Raw genomic sequence first — 23956 nt, forward strand, 5'->3', positions numbered from 1 at the left:
TGTACATATAAATTTAATCAAATATCAATTTACGGGCAAAATTCTTCAATTATTTAAAACTTTTGTTATTAGCAAAGTTTCGCAATGACAGAGAATTTTCATATTCGAAAAGTTTATCTCTCCTCTCGTGAACGTAATAATATATTTAATAACAATAATAATAAAAAAGGAACGATTTTTGTGCTGCAAACATAACAATAATTGGATTGGAACGCCCGATTGTGCCAAAATGCATGCACACAATGATAAATGCGTGATAAAACTAAACGCGTGGAATTTATGACACTTGGAATAGAATTTATAATAAATAATGCCCGAAAACTATTATTTCCGGTGTCCATTGAGCGTTTGTGTGTTTTTGGGGAAAAACAATTGGTGCTAAATCACCCAATAATAATAATAATCGTTTAACATACACGAGCCGAATAAAACACATTTACAACATTTGTCACGATTTCTATTATCTATAAACTTTGATTATGTTGATAACTGGCGCACAACCAGCCGGAGAGGTAGTAATAATAATAATAATTTAATAAATACCTAAAATATATATATCGGAGATCGACGTGAGTGCGAGAGAGGATATATATTAACCCCGTTATTACTGCCTGTTATTGCTCAGTCAGGCTCAATTTAGATATGTCAAAGCAATGGACAATTTAGAAAAATTTATTGACATCAATTATATGCGGAAAAAAACAATTTTCGTGTGTTTGCTCATTCTAGCACACAAAAACACACAGAAATGACGAAGAAGAAAGTTTTCCTCCTCATACGTCGAAGTACCGCTGTTATTAATGCTAATAAATCATAAAATAATCGTCGTTATAATAAGACATTTGTTCCCAGTCGAATTGAACGTTTTATATGCGAATGAAGTTTTATTGCCTGCCTGCCTGCCTCGGACCTGTGAAATAAAATAATAATGATGAGCAGCGGATACAAAGTCACACAAATGCACACACGTTGCGCTCCAAATCAGACAAAAGTAATAATTTTAAATGGTCGATTAAGCAAATTTAAAATTTTCAAAAGTAATTGCAATAATTATTCTTTTATTGGTCTGCTTTTACCGCAAGAAAATTTTCCTCTCTTAATTTTTTTAATGGGCACGAACTCAGAACAAGACAAACTTTTTTTTTCTTTGCAGGCTTTTGTCTTAATTATCTTTGTCATTATGGGCGATGGACGACTTGCTCATAAACTTTTTTTTTTCTTTTTTTTTTAACTTTAATTTTTTTCGCTGCAAAAAAAAACATCAAACGTGTTAAATTTGCATTTTTTTCATGTGTGTCTCATGTAAGTTTTTTTTTTAAGATCAAGTGGCTATTTTCTCCCTCTTGCATATCTAAAAGGCATGTTTTTGCTCTAATGCTAAAGTAAACCCTCGAGCGAGCAAGTGAGCGCACCAAATGTTATGTCAAAGTATTGCTAATTAGCGTAATTTAATTTTTTTGCTCTTTTAAATTTTTTTTAGTTATTTTTCATCTGAAGATATTTTTTTCGTTTTATGTTAAAATGTATAAAGTAATACTTGAAACATGTGTGTAAATGTTAATGCAAAAAAAAAAAAATAATAATAATATTAAGGAAAGTGCAATTTTTGAAAATGTTTCATATAAATTTTCATTTTAAAATATGTCGAAATTGTAAAAATATTTTTTGTAAAAAAATTTATTAATTTTGCAATATTTTTAAAAAGTATTTAATTTATTTTTTATTTTATTTATTTTTTTTATAATTTTTTTTTCTTTAAGATATATTATTCAGATAATTAATTTTCAAAATTAGAATAAAAAATAAAAAAAATAATTTAATAAATAAAAAAATCATAAATTTGAAATATTTTTAAAATTTTAATTTTTTGTATATTTTTTCATATACAATAATTTTTATTTAATAATTTTTTTAATGAATTTAAATTAATTATGTATTTTATTTTTTTTTTTTATTTCAATTAATGAAATATTTAACAATTTTATTTATTTTAATTTTTCAAGATGTTAAAAATTAATAAAAGAAAAAAAATATTTTCTGCAATATTTTAAATTTTTTGTCAAAAAGTTCTTAAATCCAGAAAATTATTTAAAATATAATTTTAAATCTGTAAAAATATATTTATTTTGATTTTTTTATTAAGTTTATAATTGATATTAATTAATTATTTTTTAAATAATTTTTTATATTTAACATATTTTTATTTTAATTTATAAATTTTAATTTTTTTTATGAATTGTAAATTGGCTTTAAATTTATATAAATTATTTTTTATATTAAATTTAGTCAAAAGCTGATACTAAAATATACAAAAATAACAAAATAGAAAAAAAAATTAAAGTTTAAAAATTTTTAAACTACTTTTCATATATTTTCTACCATTAAAATTATCATAAGAATTATTATAATTTCAAAATTTGAAAAAAATATAAAGTAAAACATTTTTAATAATTGCACTTGCCTAATTCGTAGTAAAAAAAAAAAACAAATTAACATTTGTACTCAACTCAATAACGCTCATTAAATCGCATTTTATCAAAGGTCGCTCTCTAATCACATTACAAAAAATGCACTTTCCGCTCTTTTACACCTCCTCCTTCGCATTCTTGCCTTTCGTCTAAAACAGTAATTCGATTATAATAAATGTCAAGCAGTTTAAAGGCTTTTATGAACGTTGCATGAAAAATTATGATATTCATAAGAGCATGAAAAATGTCAGTCGTCGTCGTCGTCGTTCCGTTGTAAAACTAAGAACATTAATATTTTCTTTCACGTTTTTTTTTTCGCGCAACTACTTTCTGCTAATAAGATTCGAAAAGTCGGTAAAAATGTCACCTCGCATATGTTTAAATGCGCGAATTTCCCCGTATTTCGCCGTACTTGCGAAGCGTGTCAACTTAATTAAAGCAATTTAATTATTTTGCCATGCATTATAAACAATTTTGATGTATTTTTCCTAAGAATAGTTAATGTGCTCTTTTTTAACGACGACAACGACAATTACTTCGCTTGTTATTTTTTATGATACAGGAAGAAGATGACTTTTCGCGCTAATATGACGACGTCAGTTGAGAGTTCATAAATTATTTTTTCGAGAAAACTGACAAAATAAATCGATAAATGAAGATTTGAGTGGTAGATTAGGACTTCAATCCCGGCCCTCGACGACGAAAGTTATTTAAGAGAGATGAAGAGGGTAACTTTTGTATAAATTTTAATCACATAAGAAATGCATGACACGTGTCGCTTAACCCTCAATATACGCGACGTTATGAAATAAATAGTTTTAGTCACTGATGGAATGATAAGAGATGAATTTATTCGTCGGAAAAAAACCAAAAATTATAATTTCTTTGCGTTCACGAGAGAATCATAAATTTAAAACTATCATCATCATTTATTATAATCACAAGTTCGTTACCGAGTTGTGGTAAAATGACAGATTTTCCATGCAAAAAAAATCGGGGGAACTGATTTATTAACGTTCCGAAAAGTTTTTAATCCAAAAAATCTCGTTTTTTGTCTCCGTGATGAATTTTCCGAGAAAACACAAAAACACACAGAAGCGAGATAATGAGCTCCGTTGTACACAATTTATTTAATGATAATTGTCTTCATTTTGTACCTCAAGGCTCCAATTAGTCAAATACTTATTTATGTACAAAACTATGGTAGTTATAAATAAATGAGGATAGTCACATAATAATAATAATTATTAACGTCGTAAGGGACGAAGATGAAGAAAACGAGTTTCCACGAACGAACCGAACACAACTTTCTGGCCTGTGAGGAATAATTTTCTTTTTGCGGTAAAATGTACAACTAACAACTTTACTCGGCAATCTATCTCGAAAACCCGTATGGCAAAAAGGTTGCGCGCTATGTAAACAAGTGCGGCACATAGCACCAGAGCTCTAATTAGTCCAATTAAAAATTATAACAAAAGTATCAAACAGACTCATTTACTCATGTTTTTCCCATCAACTACACGTTTTAATGCAATAAATGGGAAAGATGTACCGCAACTCGTTTATGCCGCCTCGTATAGAGACGAAGAAAGATGCAAGCAAGAAAAAACATGGAGGATAGTTATCTCAGTTTCAAAAAGTACTCAAATTAGCAGGAAAATATTTTATAAATAGAAGATGATGATGCTGAAGAACAAAATGTGAAAGAGATACAGAGATAGGAAATGAAACTTTTTCTAATTATTGTCAATCGATGAGCTAATTAAAGATATTTTTGCTTCGTCTTTTGTTTTGTGTGTTGTATTTATTTATCTAGATCGATTCTTTTATTGGCTTAACTTGAACACTTTGGTTTTATTTCTTTTCTTTTACGATTGTTTTGCTTGTTTCACAGATTATTGTTATTATTTTGGATGCTGATTTCATTTTAATTTCACAAATGGCGCGATTTTTAGGGAATTTGAGCGCTTTTTTTTTGTTTAAATATTAATTAAATTAAATTTAAAAAAAAAATAAATAAATTATAATTATTAAATAAAATAATTATTTAAAAAATTTAATTATTTTAATAATTTTTAAAACTTTTCATAAAAATTTATTATTTTTAAAAAGTTTAATTTAAGTTAATTAAATTGATTTACAAAAATTTTATTTTTTTTTAAATTATGAACGTTAATTATTTTAATATTATAATTAAACAATTTTTTTAATATAAATTTTTTATTTATTTAAAATAGTTTAAAAACTAATTTTTTTAATATTTGAAAATTATTATTTTTTATTAAAATTAATTATTTTAAAAATTAATATTATACATTTATTTATTTTATTTATTTTAATTAAATTTTAATTTAATAAAAAATAATTTTATTAAAAATTTTTATTTAAATGTTTTTTAAAATATATTTTTTTATTTTTTTATATTTATTTTATATCCATTTTAATTATTTTTATATATTTAAATTATTTTGAACATTTAAATTATTTTTCTAAATATTTATTTTTTTTTATTAAAATTATAATTTTTATTTGATCATCATTAATTTTTATAAACTTTTTTTTTTTAAATTAATAAAATTTAATTAAAAAATAATCAATAAATTAAAAAAAAATAAAATTTCGAAATATTTTTATTCAAAATCATAATTTATTTTTTTTAAATATATAATAAATTAATATACGTATTTTTTAAATTTTTATTTTTTTTTAATTTAATTTTATTTTTTTTTATATTTTTTCATTTATTCATTTTTGAGTGTTTTTGTGAAATTTTTACTCCAATCATAATTTTTTTTTTATCATTTTAAGCCTCTTATTGTCCGAGTTCATTTTATTCAAATTTAACCTCTTTTTATCATTTTTCGTCCCTTTTCACTTCTTAAAAAAGAGTCAAGATGTCAAACCATCCCCCATTCAAGACACGCCGTTAAACACTACAAGATCATTTCGCAAACAAGCAAAACAAACATTCACACGAGAGAAAAAAACGTTACAAAAGTTTTTGGACATCTTTATCTCGACGACGAGCTTTGTATTCAATAATAATAATAAATAGGCGTGCGGCAAAATACCGATATCTCGTGTGCCTTCTATAAGGTGCCAAAAATATTCCTCTTCCTTTCACACACAGACAAAAAATGCTCATCCAACCACATTCATTGAATTGAATCTAACGTTTATAGTTATTATTATTATTATCATATCGCATAACAAAATAATGCATTGTTGTTCGTCGTCGTTTTTCCGAACAAGAGCACACACATGGAAATGTGTTTTTCAGCAAAACCACACAAAAACACGTTAAAAACATGAACATTTATCATTTTTCCACTCTGGAGGAACGTCGGTCGTCTCTCTGACTTGGTAGAAGAGTGCTAGTTAGTACAAAATTACGATAAAAAAAAAGTGTTTTTTTTTTGTGTTTGGAACATTGGCAAAGTATTCGTGCAGAGTCATCATCAAACAGAGGTCGCATTATATTAGAGAGAAATAGAGATTAGAAACACAAATAAGCATGTTTTGTTCACAGCAAAAGTGAGAGGAAAAAATAACGTGTTGTCGTCGTCGTTGTTGTTACAATGTAAGAATTTTGTGTTTCGCGGAATTTTTTTACAAGATTTCATCATAAAGAGATATTAAAAATTTAAAAAAATATTTTTTCGACAAAAAATTTTTGGAAAAATCGATTTTAATGGATTTTTAAGGAAATTTCATTTAAATAATTTATTTTAAATTAATTACATATTTTTACCAAATTTATTTTTTATTTAATTAAAAATTAATATTAAAATAATATTTTTAATAAAAAAATAAGTAAATTATAAAATATTATTTTTATTAATTTTTCTTCTAAAATAGATAAAAAATATTTTAATATAAACTATTTATATTTATAATATTTATAAAAAAAAATTCTAAATTTTTTTTATTTGAAAATTCAGGAAAAAAATTTTCAATGCAAAATTTAAAATAAATAAAATATGAAAAAATTACAAATAAAAAATTTTGGTCTAAAAAATGTGAAAAAAAATTAATTAAATTTTTAAATTAAATAATTAAATTATTAAAACAATTAAAGATATAATATTATTAATATTAACATAACAAAAAATTTTAATTTATTTTTTTAATTATAATAATTTTTTAATTAATTAATTATTTTTAATAATTATGAATAAATAAAGTAAATAAAAATCAATTTATATAATCTTAATGAAATTATGAAATTTTTTGTCGAATCAATTTTTTTATTATTATTTTTATTTATTTTTTTTTTTAATTTTTATTAATTTTAATGATTTCTAAATATTTTTTAATAATTTAAAAATATTTTTTTTTATTTTTCAGCATCACAAGGCTATTTTAACTTAAAGAGAGGTTTCTTGATGCCAAAAAAAATAAAAGCGAAAAAATTTGCGAACTGTCAATTTTTCACAGTGCACGAGCAAAAACTCAACCCCAAACCACTTTCCTTCCTTTTTTCGGTGTTGGCGAGGATATTGCGAGCGAGATATTGTTCACCAACAATCACAAAATTTTGTGTGTGTGCGGATTCAGTCATGTGAAAGTGAATGCATTCTCACACACAAACACACGGCCTATTATTATCGCAAAACATAAAATATGATATCGGATATCCCTTGAAATGTCCATCCGCCATTTATTTGTTATTGTTCATGTTCTGGCAGCAACACAGCATCTCCGAGTGTTATCAAAATAATGGTTCACAGTTCATTTAGTCATCAACTGTTTGTATTTATATTCGTTTATTTGATCATTTGGCTTATTATTGTGTGTTTTCTTGTGCCGTCGTCGTCACAACAATGGGCCCCAAAATGCTATCAGTGCCGTTTTATCACTCATTTAATATCTTTTTAACCCTTTTTCCGTACGACGACGACGACGACACAAAGAAATATAATGAACGATAATGACGTTGGCAAACCGAAAATGATATTGTTACCAGGTATCCCGCATTTTCGGGGTCTCAACGACAAATTTGCTGGCAACCACACAGCAACGAGAGAGACGGAGGAGAAATAAGCGATGGTGATTAAGATAAACATCAAAAATGGAAATAATATTATAAAAGAAAACCGAATTGAATAGAAATTTTACTACCACACCGAGGCACAAAAGGAACAGCGACATGATACATAAACATTAAATCCTATCTCTCACTTTACAACCCAATAATTCTGTACAATGGAATAATAATGTGTTTCGTCATTTAACGGCATTTTCCTCCCGTACCGAAGAAGAAGAAGAGGCCTGAAGGTGTCATTTTTATCTTGCGACTTGCAAAGAACTTTTTTTCTTACAAATTTTTGTGTGTGTGAGAGGAAAAGTGATGTGGCAAGATTTAGCAACAAAAAGAAAGAAATATGGGCGAATATTTAAATGTTGTTTAAAAGTTGAAAATTTCAGATACTGTCTACTTAATTTCTCGTCGGTTTGAAGGTAAAAGGTAAATAAATAGAATAGAACAGAAAAAAATCACGAAAGTTTATAAAAAAAGAAGACGCGCACATTTTAAGCTATCTGGAAAATTTATGGATGTTTTTGTACTCTTTGCTCCCAATGAATGTTACTTAAATGAGAGGTTTAAGACACCTTCTGGCTGATAAGAATTTTACTTTTTTATTGTCGTTTAATGCAAAAAGAGTTAAGATGTCGGTTTTTCTTTGAAAAATACTCATTTGCAGTTTTTTTTAAATTATAACGGCTAAAATTTTTTGAATTGACAGTTTTGACATTTCTCAAATTTGTAATTTTTTACATAAATAAAAATTAAGATCCATAATAAATTTAAAAAAATTAATCTTTGACAAATAGAAAAATTTATATGTTTTTTAAAATTTCTTTTAAAAATAAATAATAATTTAATTAATTTATATTAATTATTTATTTTAAATATTTAAATAAATTTATTTAAATAAAATAATTATTTAAATAATTAATTTTTATTTTTAATTATTTATTAATTATTAATTTTTATTTTTTAAATAAATTTTTCATTTTTTATCTTTAATTTTAAAATTTAATTAATAAAAAAATTTAATTAATTTTAACAAGAATTTTTATAATTTGAAAAAAAAATAATTCGAAGAATTTTTATAATTTAAAAAATTTTAGATTTAATTTTATTATATTAAATTTTAAAAAAAATTATATAAAAAATTTTATGTTTTTAAAAATTATATATCTTAAAAATTTTTTAAAAATAAATAATTTTAATTTTATTTATAATTTTTTATTTTTTTTTTTAATTTATTTTTATTTTAATTATTTATATTTTTTTATTACTTTTTTTATGAATTTTATCGTTTTTAATTATTTTGAATTTAAAAATTTATTTATATGAAATTATTTTAAATTTTTTTAAAATAAAATTTATATTTTTTTTAAATTTTAAATTAAATTTTTATCAATATTTTAATGAATTAATAAACAAAATTTAAAAAATTATAATTTTCCTATAAAAAATTTAACATACATTTTTTTTTATTTTTCAGAAACAAAAAATAAACTTCCTGATTACTTTTTCATAAAAAGTCCTCAAGGTAAATTTACCACAAAAAACACGTAGCAGAACCCAAAAAAGCTTTATTTTAATGTCTCCCTCTCGAATCGATCAAATCAGAAACAACAACAACAAGTCACAAACTCCAATTAAAAACACCAGCAATGAAATGTTCGAGAAGAGTTCTGTTATGTTAAGCAAATGACACAAACTCTATTAAACAAAATTATCTCCTGAGTATTGTTCATTCATTGTCGTCGTCGTCGTCGGTGTCGTCCCAAAGTCAATTTTCGTCGTCGTGCATGGAAAAAGTTTTTGTCAGAGAATCAAAAAGATATTATACAAGACCTTCGAGGCAATCCTTTTTGCGTAGCGAACGAAAGCGATTAATAGCGCCACACACATACAAACATCGGTCGTAAAAAAAAGTTGAACAAAATTTAAAGCAATAACAATAACATTGCTTCGTTCGTCGTACACACACAATTCCCCATTAATAAAATTCAAACTTTCTTTTCTCTACTCTCCTTATCTAAAACAGATAAAACTTTTCTAATTAAACACATAAGGGCCGTTACAGTTAATGAAAATAATAATAATATCTTGTTTATTACTTTTATGCGAGCGAATTGCTGCGATTTGACTCGACTTGGCTGCGAGTCCCTTCAAAAAACCATCATTTATTTGTCCTTCACCCTATTATGTTCATTGTTCTTGTTGCTGTTAATGCTTATTGCCTGCCATTATTTCACTCAGTCACTCGAACGAAGCAATAATAAGAAAAGAGTTCAAATCTCGACACACACAAAAAAATAGAGAAAAACGGGTAAACAGGTGCACAAAATGTGATGGTGTGTTAATCAGTTTTATGTTAATGTGCCCCAAGTGTACCCTTTTTGTCAGTGTCTATTATAATGATAATATAATAATAAAGAAAAAGAGAGATTTTTATGAAACCAAAACAAAAAAAAAAATAAAATTGTCTTCTTATCTTTACAGCTCTCTCTTGACTTTGGAGCGAAATATGGACAATAACCCTTCGTTTTGGCATGACGAGGTGACGCAGTGCTAATTCTTGTTTAGAGTGATGTCTTATCTCGTGTCTGCAATAATTACAATTATATCGCAAGGTTGGCAATTAATTGTCAAACAAAACGACGAACATGATGTGACAGTTGAGGTTTAAATCGAATTTTGCAGGTGAGAGAAAATTATTATCTTAATTTTGATTTTGAATGACTTTCTTTAATTAGGTTTGAGATTATAAATAATAAGAAATAATTATTAAAAAAATATTTCGTTTAAATTTTTTTTAATTAATTTATATAAAAATTATTAATTTTCATTAATAAATTTAATTTTAGCTAAAATTTTTAATTTAAAAAAATATAATTAATTTTAATAAAACATTTAATATAAATTAATTTAATTTTAAATAAATTATTTAAAAAAAAAATAATTTTAACAAAAATATTTAAATTTTAATTTAAATTATTTATTAAAAATATTTTTTAAATTTTAAATCAGTAAAAATAATTTTAAAATTTATAAAATTTTTAATTAATTTTATTAATTTTTAATAAATATAATTTTTAAGAAAATTTTTTTATTTTTAAATATAAATTTTTAAATAGTAAAAATTTTTATTTTAATTTTATTAATTTAATAAACATAATTTTAATAAAATTGACTTAAATTCATTTTAAAATTAATATTTTTTAATAAATAAAGAATTAAATATTTAATTAATTATTAATTTTATTAAAAATAATTTTTTAATTTATTTATTATTTTTTTTAATTAATTAAAATTATTTTTTTTTAAAATTAAATTATATTTTTTAATTAATAATTTTAAATTTGAAATTTTTTTAAATAAAAAAAAAATAAAAATTAAATTTATATAAAGTGACGAGATAATTTTTACAGAAAATTATATATTTTTTTTTAATATTAATATTAAATGTATTCAAAAAATGTTTTAAAAAATATTTTTATTAATTTAAATTTAAATCGGAATTTTATTTTAATTTTTAATACTTTTATTCAAAAATTATTTTATTTTATTTTAAGTAATTTTACAAAATTTTTAATACAACCATCAAATTTATTACTTGAAAAAATATTTTTCAAATTAAAAATAAATTTTAAATAATTTTCTCAAAACAAATTAAAACTATTTTTGGATCATTCTTGGGAAAATAAAACAAAAATTGATCTCCATAAAATTGTCTACTCGAAAAATTTATTAAATTATCCCCAAATTTCTAATTAAAAGCACACTCGAAAGCAATTTCACACAATTCTGACTCTCTCTCTCTCCCACAAACATTCATTACATTTTCCCAAAAAGCAAAACACAACAAGAAATGTAGAGAAGAAGAAAATATGTCTGTCCCTTATCACTGCCAAAAACTTTTTATAACCTATTTGCCTCACTCACTGATCCGTGCGTCTCTCCGTTTGCAGTAGAGGCAGCAGCAGCACGACACGCTCATTAAGAAAGGATTATAAATTACATTTCCAAAAATTTTAAATTATAACCTTAATTCACATGTACGACGTGCACCCTTTCTTTCTGTTAATATTATTGTTATTATTGCGAAAACCTCCGCATCCCGTAAAATAAAACGAAACGAAACGAAGATCAAGTCAACAATTATAAATAAAATTTAATGGTCATTATAAGATAATTAAAATTTGAATTTATTTTAAAGGGATTTATTTAACGAACAAAAGCAACGAATATATCATTCGCCTCCTCTTGTGTTCGGGCTTTTAATGTTTTACCTGCCAAAGTTCACCCCTTTTATTTTTGTGTCCTATTTTGTCCATGCACTCGAGAAAAAAAGACGACAAAAGAGAGACCGGAGTTTAAATTGACACCGCAACACAGTTTAATTTCCCAAATAGCAGCAAAAAAAAACGAGAATCTGAACCTGGAGCAGGATATAATGGAACGCTAAAACAAAAATAAATGCATTTAGTTGAGAATATTGTCACGCGGTGGTAAAATAAATTAAATAATCCTATTTATTTCTGTGATAGATGTTAAATGGATGTACTTTTACGTAGATGCCAACCCCAAATGGATCCCCGACAAATCTTGTTTCACATTTTTCGCCATTTTCGCCAATTTCCATTTTAAGCACGACGCCGCCGCTACAGAAACCCAATGAAGTCATGCGAACAGTAGAGAGAGAGAAAAAAACGAGGAAAGGAACATATTTGGTCCATTAAAGATTTTAGTATTTAAAACAAAATTTGCTTTGTCAAACTTTTTAATCCTCTTATGCACAAAATTTCGTTATAAGTTTCGGAATCTTTTCCTTAAAATTTTGACTCGTACACACCACGAGCCTATTATTTAATGCGAGTGTGTGTGGTAAAAAGTCTTTTTAGGTGCCTGCCGCATGCAAAAGACAAGTTTTTCCGCAAAAGGAGAACATCTTTATATTTATGGTAAGACAAAGTACGGAGCAAAATTTTACTGCCAAACACCTATTTTGTGATAATAACTCCTTCGTCCAAAAACTTTTGAATAAAATATGCCAGAGGCGTACGACGTGCGAGTGTGTGTGTGTGCGTCGATTTAAGCCTCAATCGAAGCGTTTTTTTACCGCATTTTGAAAATTTTTTTGAAGAAAAGCGGATTTTTGTCCATGATGTTCCGTATGTCCGTAATGTCATGTAAATTTGCCATTTGCTAATTCAAATTATGGTCAAATTTATCATTATTCGATAAAAGTTTGAAAATTTAGAATAGAAGCCTCGCAAGAAATGTAGAAAGAGCTAAATTTTAGGAAAAACTTGGAAAATTTGTGAAAAATTTTGGGAAATTTCGGAAAATTCGGGAAAATTCGTAAAAACTTGAAAATTTTAAAAATCTTAAAATTTTTATATGAGTCTCATAAGCAATGCAAAAAGCAAAAATGTGAAAAAAAAATCGAAAAAATTGGAAAATTCGTGGAAAATTTTTGGGAAACTTTGGAAAATTTGTGAAAAATTTAGGGAAATCTTGGAAATTTGGTAAGATTTGATTTTCTGAAGATCTTCAAATATTCGAGGGAGTCTTTCGAGGTATGTAAAAAAGTTAATTTTTGTGAAAATTTTCGGAAAAATTCATAAAAGTTTTTTGGGAAATTTATGGAAAATTTAGAAAACTTAAAAATTTTAAATCTGAAAATATTTGTGGGAGTCTCTTGAACAAGATTAAATACAAAAATTTGTGAAAACTCAGAAAATTTATGATAATTCGGAAAATTTATGAAAAATTTTAAAAACTTTAAAAATTTTAAAAATATTTTTTGAAGTCTTATGAAAGACGTGAATTATAAAATTTCGATAAAAAATTCGAAAAAAAATAAAATGCGGTCAAGTTCTTCGTTTTTAACGAATGCCTTTGAATCTCATTCTGTGTTCAAATCACAAAAAAGGGGTAAAATCACTTTTTTTAAGGACTTAACATCTTAGCAAACAAACAAAAGAGGAACTTTTTACTTTGTCCCCAAAGAAAATTAGAAGTTCGTCAAAGCCCCTCTATATCATAATTGCGAATATTTATCGGAATAGCACAAAGTACTAAACTGATAAAATAATATTTATGGAATAAAGTTTGTTTTTTGCCGCACAAAAACACGAACGAACGAGATGATGATTATTAATGAAGAAGTCACAATAGAAGGAAACCAACCAACAATAAAATTCAAGATAAGACAAGGAAATAACTGTCATTTTCCTCCGTCGCACCGAAAATAGTTTTTCACTGTGTGTGGCAAGCAACTAATATTGGAGGAGATAAAAACAAAAGAGAGTAGTTAGTTCGTACAAAGCGACGAAAAACTAAGAACAAACTACATTTATATTCTAATTCGAGTTATATTCAAGAAGAAGTTAACTACAATATTATTATCTTTTATTGCTGCGTTGTGTTTTGTGCGTCTTGTTTTCCCTTTTTTTGCTCGGCTTGTTGTTGTTCATGAATGGAATTTCTGAGAAAAGTCACTAAACAAAAACAAAAGCGATATTCATACATTTCTTTTGTCTTCTTCAGTTTTGTTATTTATACATGTCGTCGTCGTTGTCGTTGTCTTCTTCTTCGTCGATTGTCTCACACAACTGGCAGACTGGCAACAAACAAGAACAATGTCACGAGAGAGATAGCGAGCAAGTAAGCAAGAAAATGACATTATTTACCCCATTTTGCTGCCAACATCGTCAAAAATTGTTGCGTCGTTCTCGTCGTCGTCGTTCACTTTGTTTTTATTATTATTATGCTGATGATCATCATATTATTGCGTTATGTGTGGGAAACGAGATGATTTGATTGTCGTTTATCTTCAATTTGATAAGGCGCGTCGCAGTTATCGTTACTGAGATTTTAGTTAACTTCTTTCTTTTTATTGAAAAAGAATTTTTACAAAGATTGTTTAAAAAATTATTTTTTTACAATATTTAATTTTAAACAAACAGTTTTCATATTCATTAGAAATGTAAAAAAAAAAATTGAAAATATCAATATTTAGTTTTTTAAAAATTAAATAAATAATTTAATAATAATAATTTATTTATTTTAATAAATATTAAAAATTATTAATTAAATAATTTTTTTAATTATTTATTTATTATAATTTACTAAATATCAATATTTTCATTTTTTTAATTTCTTAAAAAATTATTAATTAAAAAATTATAATTTAATATTTTATATGTATTTAATTATTGTTAATTTTAATCATAAATATATGAAGAAAATTTTAAAACTAATTAAAAATTTAAAGCAAAATTTAAATATTTATTTTAAAAAAATAAAATATGAAAAATTACGTAATCATTTTTTATATATTTATTTTTTAATTATTAAATTTTAATTTTTTATAATAAATATTTTAATTTAGACAAATTTGATAAGATAGGATTAAATAACAATCAAAAATGGTTAATAATATTTCTTAAAATTTTATCATTTTGTTAAAAATATATAAATTTAATTTTATTTTATTTTAAATTTTTTATTTATTTTATTTAAATTTATTTTATATTTTTTTTAAATAAAATAAAAATATTTTTTTTAAATGTTAATTAATTTAAACTTAATTAATTATTTTTTTTAAATAAAATAAAATTAAATATTTCCTCAAAATAATTTAAATCTCATAAAACGAATAAAATTTAATTAAATATTTTTTTAAAAATATTTCTGATTATTTAAAATAAATAAATAATTTATAATTTTAATTATATATTTTTTTTAACTTTTTTATATAAAAATTTTAATTAAAATTTTTTTTTTCATGAATTTTCATATAAATTAACAAAAAATAAAACCAAACAGTTACTATGTGAAAAAATTAAAATTCCATCATTAATTGCGTCTCCTTTTTTTATTTTTCAAGTACTAATCCTTGATTCCAGTCATGGAACAAAAACAACAACAACAACAATAGTTATAATGCACTCATTAGCTGAATTTACCTCATTAAAATAATTTGCGAGTACACAATCTTGTATACTCGAAAGTTTTCGCTATTTTTTTCCCCATTTCAAATAAAGTGCCTGAGCCTTATTAATTGTGTACACAAGAAACGGCGCGCAGGAAATTATGAAAAATAAACTCAATTTTAATTAAGATGCACGACGACAACGACGACGACGAGGATGACGACAACGAGAGCGACGACGTACATGCAAAAATATGGAAGGTAATTAAAATAAAGTAGTTAAATTTGTATGCTTGTGCTTATTTTATTCTAGTTAAGTTTCGTTGATAATGATATTTTTCTTTTTTTTAATGAATAAGAAGCAAAAAAGGGTTATCGGACTTCTGAAGGAATTTTTTTTTTGGGTCCAAAAATTACGTGTGACAGTTGACAACAAAAGTCACTTTATTATAAGAAAAGAAGCGAAAATTTAATGACCAAAATTAATTGCTTCCCTCCTTTTCAGTATTTTTGTATGGAAAAAAAAGTACTTCGTCAAGTCAACCTAATTATGCTTATATGACTTCTGTATGCATCCAATTACTCTCTTTTTTCTCATTTCTCTATCCCTTCATCATTTTTATTATTATTTTTGCTTGTTGTCGTGCTTTAAAATTCTTGTTAAATGGAAAGTCGTGTACCGCGCGGCGCATCTGAATCCTTTTTACATTAAAAGCATTTTTGTCGTAGCTGCGCGTTTCTCAGTGTATTTCCCTTATTATTTAATAATTGCCTTTTTTATTCTTTTAAAACAGACTTTCTTCCACGTCGATGCAGCATGCATGTGCTTTTGCGGCAAAGTTGCCTTATTGTGTGTTATTACTTAACATATTACGACTATCGTTGTCGTCTCAAATAAAAAAAAATTTTTTTTTTGCCCTTTTCTACCTCAGTCTCTCCTCTCACTGTGTTTTTCCCCGTGTTGTATATATAACAACATTATTTTATTTTAAGATTAATCGTTTCTTATTCATTCATTCACTTAACTTTATAGTAGCTTTTAAAAGACTTTCAGCTTTTACACACAAACGACGACGACGTCCTCGTTGCTACAGATTTTTTTTTTAAATGAAAATAACAGAAAAAATCCATTAAAAGTGGTTCAAGTATCCTGTACTACACGCGCTGCCATAGAGGAAAAATATATTTAAGTACATCCATTTAATAATAAAAGGTCGTCTTAACAGTCATGCCACCACTATTGTATCAAGAGCAGTAGTTCTCTGTACCTCGGAGAAATCTAAAAGGAAAGTAGAATTTTTTTTTCCTTCACTTTTAATTTCGTTTTGTTTATACTTTTGAACGTAACTCGAGTTAATGGGTTTTTTTTCTTAATTCTTCGTTATGACTCTCGAGCCTTTTATTTATTCGTAATTAACAAAAATATTGACAAAAGTCGAAAATACAAAATGAAATAAATAAATAAAAAAGGGGAATCAATTTATGCAACAAACAATTTTCTCAAGAGTTAACTTCCTCTTCGTTAATTTATGTTAAATTTGATGAATGAATAGAAAAGCATTTGCGTGATACACGTTATTTGCATTTAATTAAACCAATATATATATAGTGCTTTTAATTGTGTATAAACTTTGGAATAAATATATCAAAGAATTTTTTTTTTCATTTCCTTTGTACCGCACTTCATTATTAATATTTATTATAATAAACATTAACATTATATTAATAATAATAAAATATAAAATTAATTAACAATTATTTAATGAATTAATTATTTTAAAAGGAAATTCATATAAAATGTTTAAGTTTATTATTATTTTGTATTTTTTAAACTTATTAACATTTTTATAATTTTTAATAATATTTTTATAATATTAATTAATTTTATAATATTATTTATTTTTTAAATATTTTTATTTTTTTATTAAAATTTTTTTTTAAATTTAAAAAACATTTTTTATTAAGATTTTTAATTTTTTTTTTCAGAATTTGATTATTTATATTCAATTTAATTTTTTAAATAAAGATTTCTATTTAACTTAAATTAATTTATTTATTTTATAAAATTATTAATTATATATTTTTGTATTACCTAATTTAATATTTTTGAATATTTTTTTTTATATTTAAAAAATAATTTTCACATTTTATATTTTAAAATTTAAAATCCATTTTTTTTAAATTTTCTTGAATAAATATAATAAACATTATATTAATAATAATAATAAAAAATTAAATTATTTGACAATTAATTAATTTATAAAAGGAAATTCAAATAAAATATTTAAGTTTATTATTATTATAATCGTATAATTCATTAAAAATTTCAGAAAAAAATATACAATACAAAAAAATGTTAATAAAAACATTTATTTTATATTTTTAATATTAAATAACTTTATAATAAAAAAAAATAATAATAATACTATAACAACAGCAACGTTAGAGGAAGCTTGATATAATACAACAATTTAATATTAAATATCACACTGTTCAAGTGAGTCAGTGCAGTGTATGCATCCAATTGAAATAAAACCTCAATTGAGTTAAATAACAATATAATATAATATAATGTTTAATAATATTAAACAACAACAATACAATAAATAAATAAATATCGCATTGAAGGAAGTATTGTGTCAATGGCAATAAAACGAATATAATAAAAGGTGTTCTCTCACACTTCTTTTTGCTCTTTATTTCAATTTAATTGCAATTACCGAGGCATTTTTTATTCATGCCATTCATTATTATTAGTGTTATTGAGAAAAAATTTATATTTTTTTTTACAAGTTTAATAAAATGTTTAATAAAGTATATTTTTTATTTCATTAGATTTTTCTTATCGTTCGACGTTCATTATCATCATTACATTAAAAATTAATTATTATTTAAAAATTTATTTTGTACGTACGTAAAAAGTGGTTTTACATCTTTAATATCATGCACGAAAATGATTCAATTTACTCTTAATTGGTTTGCTGTTGTGTCGTTTTGTTGCATGTTAATTAATTTTTTTTTTAATAATAATTCTCTGTGTATAAATATATATAAATTAATTTTATTTTATTTCATTTTTACCGCTTTTTCAGGCGATGTAACGTACAGAACACAGCCTTTAATAGCTAATTAAGAACATTCGTACCGTGTCTGTTGAGATGTAAATAAATAATAATATTACAAATAACATACAGTTATAATTAAAAGCACCTTTTAACATGTACCAATAATATAATATAATAAAATAAGTAAACACATTGCAGCCAACAGTGTGTCATTTTTAATTAAAAATCTGTTTGTTAGGATTTATCACGTCTATCGTGTGTGTATGGGTACTTTTTGCGTGTATTGGATTGAACTGATGTGTAAACAGTTAATTTGCAAGATAATTGATATTTGATTGACTTTTTTTTCTGTTTGTCTCTCGCTCGCGCAAATAATAACAACAATAAAAATGTTAATTAATCATGAAATACGTGTCTAATTGACGTGCCTGCTTGGATGGATCGTGATCCGAAAGACGTCATTTGGACCGATGTAATTTTCAAAAATGTTTTAGATTACATAGAATTAGTTAACATTACGAAAAATTATTATTCTTAATAAATTTTTAATTTTGGTATTATTTTTTATTAAAAAAATAATTATTTTAATAAACAAATGATTTTAAGATTCAATTAAAACATTCAATTATATTTTTAAAAAATTAATTAAATCTTAAAATCATTTTTTTTATTTAAAAATAATTTAAATTTTTATTCGAATTTCATGTTTTCATTTAAAATTTTTATTTTTTTATTAAATATTTTTATTATTCTTTAAAATAATTTTTATCTTTATGTTATTTTAAATTTTTTTATTAAGAATTTTATTTTGCTTTAAAATAATTTTTTCATTTTATTTGTTTTTTTTTTAATAAAAATATATGAAAAAATATATATTTTTTATTTTTCAAGCTTTTATATTCAATAAAAAATATGAAAAGGTAATTTATTTTTTTTTAATTTTTAATTTTATTACTGATGTTAAGGAAAATTTTTATATTATTTTTCATTTATTTTTTTTTTATTTAAAAAATATAAATATTTTAATATTAAAAAATAAAAAAAAAATAAATAATTTCTTTAAAAAATTAAAATAAATGAAATAATAAAAACGTTTTCATTTATTTTATTGACCCATAATATTTTTTTAGAGTCTACAAAGAAAAAACTACAAGCGACAACTTTCACACTTTTTTAATAAACTAAAAAAATCGCCATAAATTCTGAAAGCTGATAAAGAATCCGCCGCCATCGACTACATTTTTCAGTTTATTTTACTATTTTTTTTTTCAACATGTTGCAAAAGCGCGGTTTAACGACAACGACGACGTCGAGCAATCATAATCAATTTTATTAATTTTTACAGGACAATGCAGGATTTCGTGCGCTTGAATGCACTCGTCGTATACCCAAAATTGCCTATAAATAAACAATATTTTTTCGGGATAAAAATTCGATTTAATTAACTTTTTCCTCATAATTCATCGAAGCGGTGCGATGTGACGCAACTTGCTTCATGTGCTTGCTTTTTTTTGTATATGCAACTCGACTCTCCGCGGTTTGGTTATATTAAATGTGATATATAGCCGACATGCAATCGACACCGCTGCCGCCGCACCAACAACATCAATGATGATCATCGCATTCATTCACACTACAACAAAATAATAAATAGCCAAAAAAAATCGGTCTTTGTTTATTTCTGATTTTTCAATTTATCATGTTTGAGTTTTGAATTTTGCGCAAAGAGACTTAATGACCAAAAATTCTCTATTTCGGGCGTTTCACAGAGAAAAAGAACAAAATTTCGGGAAAAAAATGAAAGGCCTTCCATGAGCGATCCCCAAATCTGCTTTGTTTTATATATTTATTCAACCACATTTTTTTTATTTCATTTTATTGCAAACAATATTTTCCCCCAATTTAATATTGAAAATATTTTTGTTGATTTAATTTATTCATTAGTGCCTATAAAAGTGTATGACATTGTGGCGGCGCAACGCATTGTATGCCAAAAATAATAATAATTTGACTTTTCTGTGCACGAATCGACGACAGTTTAATTTTAAGTGTCTCGATATTATTGAATTTAATACAAAAAAAAACCCCTCCGAATACTAATAATAATAAAATAAAAAAAATATTAATGTTGGCAATTTTTTTGATGACTCAAATTATATTATTTTATGAAAATTTTACGACCTTTTTGCCCTTTTTTTCTCATCTTAATCATTTTTTTCCTGAACTATCGACATTTGTTCTTAATGATTCCTCTCGTTTCGCTCGCAGAATGTTACGAGACTAATTATTTTCTTATCCACGAAATTCTTTGTTTTGATTGCGTCTCATTTGGCTCATGCCGCTTCTCATTATTTTTGATAAATTTCAATATATATATATTTTCTGCACACCAATGGGGATCCAGATGTACAGCAGTAGCTTATTATTATTAAATAATAATATAAATACAAAATAATGGAATAATAGGGGGCCTTAACAAGAGAATTTTTTTTTGTAAAGTAATAAATTAATAATAATTTGATATTGGGTAATGTAATTAAAATTATTTAATTTTTTCTTAAACACAAAAACCGAGTCAAAATCCCCTCTCTTCTTTTGTTTCGACTCTGTCGTTTCGTTGGATGGCGGTGCGGAGGAAAAAATGTAATTTAGCGAGAATAAAAATCCTGTAATTTAATTAATTTTTTATTCGTCTCCTTCTCATTCGCGCAGTATAGAGGTAGAAACTGTTGCGTATATGATATTGGAACGAGAAAAAAAACAGACACAATAATAATAATAGCAACAATACAGTAGTAACGTAAAAGTAGAAAATGTAATACGATATCATCACGACGATGTTTTTCTTGTTTTCATTCATTCATACGGTGCTGTTAGTTGTTTGTTATATGTATATTCGTGTGATATTGAAACATTCACTTACCCAATTGAAATTAGATTGGCTGAAATCTGTTCTCGTTCTCGTTTTACCACAGAGCTCTCTCGTTACTTTATTTTTTATTATATATATTTTTTTTAATATTATTATTATTTTTTACACACCTTTATGTAACTTAGTTAATATATATATTTTTTAAGTTATTATTATTTTTTGTTTTTAGTAATTTTTTTGTTTATATTAATTAAATATAAACTTGATATTATTAATGTTTATTAATTAATTTAATATTGTTATTAATTTTTTTTTAATTTTTATTATTTTTTTTATTATTTTTTTTATTTATTTTGTTTCCTGTAAAGATTTTCAAAAAGAAAAACTAATTAATTAACCGTTTCCCATTAAAAACATAAATATATATGTATATTATATATGTTTAATAATACAAAAGACAAAGATAATAAAAAAAAAACAAACATGTATAAAGAAAAAAAAACATAATTATTCATAAAAATGTCCCGCGAAATGTGCTTGACATGTTCTTTTATTCACTGTAATTACACATAGCATAGAAGAAATATACAACACAACATAATAATCATAAAAAAATCCACTCCACAGGTATATATGTTGTATATATATAATATTAGTACACACACATTTTTTAATTAATTAACTTTTTTAATTAAATTTATACTTTTTTATTGTTATTATTATCAATCTCTTTCTCTCTCGTTTTTTTTTCATTTTTTTTTCATGAACATATAACTTTTGTAATAGCATAGCACGACATTGTTCTCTACTATAGTCTATAGTATTTATGCGAAGTAAGCAAGTAGTATGATGAAAGCTATTGTTTTTCCTCGGTTTTCTTTTGCATGCTTTATTGTTAATTTTTTTTATTTATTTCATGTTGTAGTAGACGTAGACATTACTACAATTTACAATTCTTTCATACAAACATACATACAGATTATTATTATTATTTTTTTTTTTTGTAAAACGAAATGGTCTCGCATACAAACTCACGCTCTTTTTTTCATTTATTATTATTATTTAATTTAATTTTGTGTTTTATTTCCTCTGCGCATTTCCCGCTTGTTTTTATTATAACTTTTTTTTTGTTTTTTAAATATATATTTTTTTTATTATTATTTTTATACATGTTCAACAACTATAGTAAATAAATGCTCAATATTTTTTAATTTAAATTTTATCGCATAAAAAGTTTCAAAAACAGACTTGGAGATGAATGAATCGTAATAATAAAAAAAAATTGTATGAAAACATGTTTCACGTGCTCTGCGTTTTTTTTATTTCTTTCTAAACAACAACAACTCTTGTCTATCTATCCTATATCCTATACAAATACACGAAAATAAATAAAAAAAAAATATTTCGTCTCGACATGTTAGCAAAATTGATATAAATCCTGCACTTTCGGTGATTGCAATTTTTGTTTTGTTTGATTTTTACACATTTTTCGGGCAATTTGTTTTATTTTTTTATTTAATATAATCATAAATAAATAAAATTATATATGTTAGAAAACAAAACATGAAATAAACCGAAAATTTAATTTATTTTTTATTTTATTAACATAACACCCACCAACACAATTCAACAAAGTAAATAACTTTGCGTCAATCGTTTTGCACTTTCTAACTTTTTTTATTATATATGTTCCTTTTATATATGTTGTATATTCTAACACTTTGGTTCTCCAAAAATTTAATAAAAATGTCTCATCAAGTTATGTATATTTTTTTATTAAATTCTCTTTTTTAATATTTTTTTATTATTTTATTTTTTTTTATTATTTTATTAATAATCCAAAATTAATTTTTCGAGGTCTATTTGACATGAACGGTCAATATATATTTTTTTATATTTGATTTTTTTATTACCAATTTATTTTTATTTTTTATATTAAAATTTTTTTCGCACAAACGCAAAATGAAGTCCGATCGGAACGAGGTGTTTTAATCAACTGAATGAAATTCTTAAATGCAATAACTTGCTTGTTTAATATAAAATCTCGTACGGAGAGACACACGAACATTATTATATTACACGCGAGAGTATGAAGAGGGTTCCTTTTGAGTGAGTAAATATTATGAGAATTGTGTACGTCTGCGTTGATTCTGCATCTTGTACTGCTGCCTAACTTTATAAAAAGAGTGTAATCAAATTTAATTCGCTCCCGAACGATGCACGACGTACCTACGGAGAAATTGAAAATGAAAATAAACAACAAACGAGAACGACATAAAGTACCGGCATTTAATGCGCTGCTCTGTGTGTGTTGACTCCTCTCTGTTTTTATTAGACTTGAATGTGCACTCAAAATGTGAATGTTTATTTAATTTGTTACTTGTTGGATTTTTCGCGTTGATTCTCTCTTTCTCTCTCCGTGAGTGGCAGAGAGAGAAAATTTTCCGACGACCTTCGCACATTCGGGGAGGGGAAAATTCTCTCTCGGCTTTTCCTTCAATTTTTCGCCATGTACACACGAGGAAAGGTGTGTGCAGAGAAGCATTACCTCGTCAATTCACAAGTATTGCAATTATGTGATAATTTAAC

The 23956-nt window shown here is 24.3% G+C and overlaps 1 protein-coding gene across 1 annotated transcript in view; it reads right to left on the minus strand.

Moving 5' to 3' along the window:
• The window catches only part of LOC134838516 (LIM/homeobox protein Lhx3), a 76125-nt gene extending 54581 nt beyond the window's left edge, over window positions 1–21544 (minus strand). Inside the window, exon 1 of the mRNA XM_063854060.1 lies at window positions 21419–21544. The gene's annotated coding sequence lies outside the window, so the exon portion shown is untranslated. The remainder of the gene's footprint in view (window positions 1–21418) is intronic.
• Between the last annotated feature and the right edge of the window lie 2412 nt (window positions 21545–23956).

The sequence above is a fragment of the Culicoides brevitarsis genome, chromosome 1 (assembly GCF_036172545.1).
Source record: "Culicoides brevitarsis isolate CSIRO-B50_1 chromosome 1, AGI_CSIRO_Cbre_v1, whole genome shotgun sequence".
NCBI lineage: Eukaryota > Metazoa > Arthropoda > Insecta > Diptera > Ceratopogonidae > Culicoides > Culicoides brevitarsis.